This window comes from Pyxicephalus adspersus, chromosome 9 (genome assembly GCF_032062135.1).
Source record: "Pyxicephalus adspersus chromosome 9, UCB_Pads_2.0, whole genome shotgun sequence".
In the NCBI taxonomy this organism is placed as follows: Eukaryota; Metazoa; Chordata; class Amphibia; order Anura; family Pyxicephalidae; genus Pyxicephalus; species Pyxicephalus adspersus.
The window spans coordinates 66,315,365-66,321,175 of NC_092866.1; the positions used below are offsets into that span (position 1 = coordinate 66,315,365).

The 5,811-nt window shown below is 43.1% G+C and overlaps 1 protein-coding gene across 5 annotated transcripts in view; it reads right to left on the reverse strand.

Moving 5' to 3' along the window:
• Positions 1-5,606, reverse strand: part of SOX6 (SRY-box transcription factor 6) — a 202,306-nt gene extending 196,700 nt beyond the window's left edge. For 3 of the 5 annotated variants that reach the window (XM_072422369.1, XM_072422364.1, XM_072422367.1), the window contains exon 1: positions 5,307-5,605. The gene's annotated coding sequence lies outside the window, so the exon portion shown is untranslated. Of the gene's footprint in view, positions 1-5,306 lie in introns of all 5 variants that reach the window. The other 2 variants (XM_072422370.1, XM_072422365.1) reach the window with 2 other exon arrangements.
• Between the last annotated feature and the right edge of the window lie 205 nt (positions 5,607-5,811).

Consider the following 5,811-nt stretch of genomic DNA (forward strand, 5'->3'; position numbering starts at 1 on the left):
GGGGTCCCCACCATCCTCATGATAAATGATTGGCACCGCACATTCATCCTCTTCTTTATGCAGTGCACAGCCTCTTTCTTCACCATTTCCTTGCTCTCTCCATATTTTCTCAGTAGGCCACCATTATTATATTCTTCCCTCCACTGTCTCGTACATTTTCTTAGCTTCTACCTATGCTCTCCTCTTCCTTACTGACAGACATTTTTCAGCCTTATATATTTTATTCTGTCATTTATCATACTCTCAACAAGATCCATCATGCTATCCATCATCCTTTCTTTGCCATCATCACATTTTATCATCTATCGCCCCTGATTCTGCCATCATCATCCTCTCAATTATATTTTCCAATACTATTATCCTTATTTTCCTTCTTTCCATCATCCCATTCTCTTTCCTTGTCTCCCGTCTGCTATTTTCCATTTGCCTTTTCTATATTTCCCTTTCTGTCAACTATCGTCTCCTCCCGGCCATCATCCCTCACATGCCATCACCCCATCCTGTCATCTATAATCTGCTTACGACTATCACCCCTATTTTACCCCATCCCATTCTATCCATTCTGTCCTCTATCGTCTGTTTTCTGCCATCATCTTCCTTTTGCCACCAACCCATTCGGTCAACCATATCTGAATCATCATATTCTGTCATCTATCATTTCCTCCTCAATCCTTTCTACCTAATATACATCCTGCCAATATTCTTGTAAATATCTATCCTTTCCCATGAAGATCCCATCATGTTATCAATCATCTCATCTTTCCATCCATCATCCCCTCCCTGCCATCATTCCATCAGTCATCTGTCATCTCACCTCTCGCTTTCTATCATCATGCCATGACTTTTACTCATCATGTAGCATTGTCTGTACTCATCGTACATTTTCCTCCATTCCTCCAACCATTTATCCATTTTTTTTCTGCTCTCACAACACAATTTCTTCATTCCTATTCAGCCTGACGCCTCCTCGTTATTCAGTTCCTCGTCTATATCCTTTACATATCGCTTTCAGAGCACTTCATTTTCTCCACAAGTATACTTTTCCTACACAGCTCGTATACATAGACAGTAAATCAGTTTGTCCTCCATACAGACAGATCAGGTAAATGTACAGGTCAGAGCACATTATACACGGACATTACACCTATCAGCCGGCAAAACACGAAGGCCGCGTGAAAGCAGAAAATTAACACGTCGATTACTGTCTGGAGAGGGCACGTAGCTCATATACGCAGGGTGGAAACACAAAGCACATTGTATACAGAAACATTTACATTCAGTTCTTGCACAAAAATGTGTAATTCTAATCTCCGTCTATAGAAGATTTAAAAATGTGTGAGATATCAATGTATTATCGATTTATATTATATCGCTGTTTCTGTTTGTCTTTTATTATAACCCCCAACATGTTGTAACATCCTCCAATACACAGTGATACAATCTCTAATATATAACTGTATAAAACAAAAGCACATTTTGCTTATCTATAATCTAATATATATAATAAATATTTTGCATTTTGAGCAGTAACAGGTTAGCTTTGAAACGTTTCCGAATTTCCTGTGAAAATATATTTTCTTATTCATACAAAGCTCATTTGTTCTTCAGTTTTTTTAGCATCTGACACAATGAAAATGTTTATTTCTGGCCCACTAACACAGCAACCCCACACGGCCCACCCTGCGCCCACTGCCCTGCGTCATGGACCCTGGCAGGGTGTGCTGAACCCATACAAAGCCTGCGATTTCTGTTGCAGGAGATGCAATAAAATACCTGCAATCAGAGCTGTAAATATAAAAGAAATTTAAATGTCGACACTTGTTAACCTTTTCCCTGCCCAGACACCGCACAGTACACCCTACCCGGGTATAATGAGGCAACGCGTGCCGCCACTAACACACACAACTCGCATTACCCACAAATTCACAAATGCTCGTAATTCAGCACAATACGACAACCAACATCTCCGACACTTTTTACTCATTTACAGTAAAAGGGTATTTTTTTCTCACGGTGAATAAAATGAATAATTTGCACATTGCTAGCAGTGTAACGTCTGGATGAATGGTACAATGAACACAACATGAATAACAAGGGGCCTGAGCATAAGAGCTGACATTCTAACGAGGTACTTGTGCTCTGCTGAAATAACATTCCCCTAATCTAGACACTTGTGTCCTTTCCAGAGGATGCTCTGAGATGATTCTCTATTCCCTGCATAACGATAAAACAAGCAGCGCTTCAGTGAAGGTGACAGGTCTACGGCAAACCTTAAGAAGCCATTGACCCCGTGGCTTTATTTGCAATATTTTTAACACATTCCCCGCTTCCCTGCCATGTGCCTGAGGGTTGGGGGAACAGTTAATGAAGCGCACAAACTGGCGATCTCTTTAGGAGGTACATTAAAGCCAGCAGAGGCCGGTGGCATATAGAGAAAGTGACATACCTAGAATGTAAAGTCCTTTGTGCTCAGCTGATCCTAAAAGGTTTTCCTGCAGAGCTGAGAATTGCCGCAGATTTCCCCCTGAAGATGGATCACAAAATGCTTTGCGTTTATTAACAGGAGGCTTTGACACATCTCAAGTGTCTCTCGTCTTCATCCAGACGGGCCACTTCCATCACTAAACCCACAAATTACAAACTTCTGCCACTCCTAAAAAACTCAGCCGGCTACTAAAGAAAAACAGCGAGAGAAACAAAAACCAGACTCACCAAAAAAAATATTCTGACAGTGCTAAGACTCACCAGAAAAATAATATTCTGACGATTCGCACTCAGACTCAGCAGTGAAATAATATTGCGACAACTCATCAGAAAAATAACAACATTATCATTTGGATCACAAAGGCCTCAACAAACAGCTAAATTTGCCGTCTTATTTACACGTGCCAGAAATAAACCGAGATTACATCTGCGGACAGAGGACGTTTTTTTTTGCCCGAGTTATTTGATTTCTTTTTTTTTTTCTTCCCCCCACCCATCTAACAAAAAAGCATCTTTGTGTTGGTCCCTGCAATGTCTATTCTAAATTTGACTGCGCAGTGGAAGCCGTTGAACAGGCTAATTCTGAATAGAGCCTATTGAAAGGGGACACACACAAGTATAGCCCAGTTTAGCAATGGATACAATCTGCTGAATTGGCAGGCTAATTTTAAATATGGCATTTTAAAGCCCCTTGGAGAGGCCGTGCCACCTTACCTTATGAGGGAACTTCTAGTACAGCAACTGTTGAAAACAAAATACCACGAGGGGATCAACTTCACCCTGCACAGGCCCGGGCCAACAGATTGTTTTACTGACAACCCGTCCTCGCTTCACACAAGAATACCTCCCGACCTAAGAAGACGGCAAAAGCCGGTCGCCTTCGTCTCACGTCTGATCTGGGGCCTGACGCCCCGCAAACTCCAGAACAATTATTGAAATCGACAAGCAATCCGTCAGCACTTTCTAGGGGCTCGGCTGCCTTAACTTGAGGCTCTGCAATATTCAACTCCGCACATTAAATTCTCTCTGACAGTAATGAAAAACCTTAAAAAAAATGTTCTCTTTTTTTATCCTGGAGGACAATTAACCACAAATAAACTCGGTGCAATTGTGCAATACTCTAGGGGAAGGGGGTCCAAAAATAAAAGTGAAAGTATTTTCCAGGGGGGGGGGGCAAACAGAATGCTAATAATAAAAAGTGATAAATAATAAATCATACAGGAGGATTGGAAGCCACGAGGGCCGGTTGGCGAGGCACAATACACGCGCTATCGATACAGGACAGGACACGGTGGCCTTTTATCTAGCAGAGACTGTCAGGTCTGTATTTAGGAAACTCCCCAAGGCGAAGATTAATCTACACAGCTCAGGCCTCCCTCCGCACACACTCACAGCTCCGCCGTGTCTCTATTGTCCTCAGAAAACCTGAGAAATGTCCCAAAAATCAGACAAGACCCCCCTACACCCACCCAGCCTGAACGCCCCATTGTTGGGTGACGCATAGTCCTCTAATGGCATGCAGCAATCGCCAGACACTGATGGTAGACGATCGTCGTGTGGGCTGTGTAGAATTTTACAAAAGACAGAAATGCAAAATGTCACGTATAGAATTGCTTTTCAATAAACGGCACAAATCTGCTAATAAATGTGAATATTATTACAATGGGGATAACAAACTTTACAAAAATAACCGTCACCGCCCTCCAATAACAAGGTGACAACAAAGTGCCTGGGGCTTATTCACTAGCCTGGTGTCACATATATACATGTCAAATATCTGGACTGGAATAGCAACAAATCTGCTGCCAGATACAAATATATTACAACCAGGAGGAAAAGCTGAAACCTCTTTAAAATCTATTCTGTCATTAGAGGATGACGAGGTATCTGGGGGTCATTCACCTGGCTGCTCCTATACACATACAGGGAAGTATCACCTGGCCGCTGTCACATATATATTATCTTTACAGAAAAAGGCACAAATCTGCTCCAAATACAAATAATATGACAATGAGGATTATGTCTGACCCAAACATTTTACAAAATTGTTCCTTCACCACCTTCTAATAACAACAAGGCACCTGGGGGACCTTCACCTGGCTGCTTCTACACATATACAGTGATGAATCACCTGGTCGGTGTCACATATACACACACATGATATCTGGAATAGGCACTGATCTATGAAATACAAATAACAATACCCCGTCTGATCTATAACCCTTGCCGGAATATATTGCCCACCAGATGTTTAAGGAGATGTCTGGGGGTCATCCACCTGACCAGTGTCAATATACAGGGATGTATCACCTGGTGGGTGTCTCCTATATACATAGACTGTTCTGGAATAAACACAGATATTATTATTACGTCTGATCTATAGCCCTTCCAGAATAAATGCCCCCATTACAGGGGTTAGTGGGGTAACTGATGGTCATTCACCTGGCCAGAGTCACATATATAGTCATGTATTACATATATATACATAGACTATCTGTTCTGGAATAGACACATATCTACTGAACACAAATATTAATATTACCACGTCTGATCTATAGCCCCTCTAAAAGGAATCCCCCATTAGAAGGAAGGGGGGTACATGGGGGTCATTCACCTGGCTGGTTACCCAATGGCTCACCTTTTTGCCCCCAACAATTCTTAGCCCATCTCCCACACAATGCACACACGATGCACACACGATGCACACACAATGCACACACAATGCACACACGATGCACACACGATACACAATCCATACAGCTTGTACATGGCAGGAAATGGCAGCAGACAAAACATGAGCAGAAAGATTTGGGAAGATTTACCTTACAGCAGCAGAACCGATAGCAGATCGATAGCAATCAATGCAGCCAGGGAGGAAGCAGAATGTGACATTGTATCAGATGGAGGAGATGACTTACTCTGCTCCCCGCACACAGATTATTGTCCGCCTCTCTCCTCCAATTTATGGGTTAAGCATTCCTGGAAGGTCACTTTGCATGCCCAGCAGTGCAGACACCGGGCACACAGCACACAGCACAATCCGGGTCAGTGCAGCCCCATTCCAGGAGCCCGGAGCAGGAAGGAAGAGAAGTGCACTTTGCTTTTATTATCATGACAAGTTGGGGTGTGAGATGAAAGTTTCTGCTCAACTTTATCCTGCAGCTTCTGCCTGGGAAGATAAAGCGCGGAGCAACGCGCTCTGGCGCCTCCATGAGGACGGCTGAGGAACTGCAGCCACTGAGAGGAGGGGGGCTGAGAGAAGGGAGAGTGGCAGAGAATGGGGGCATCGGGGAAAATAGAGATTGGGGGGGCATGGAAGGGGGGGGC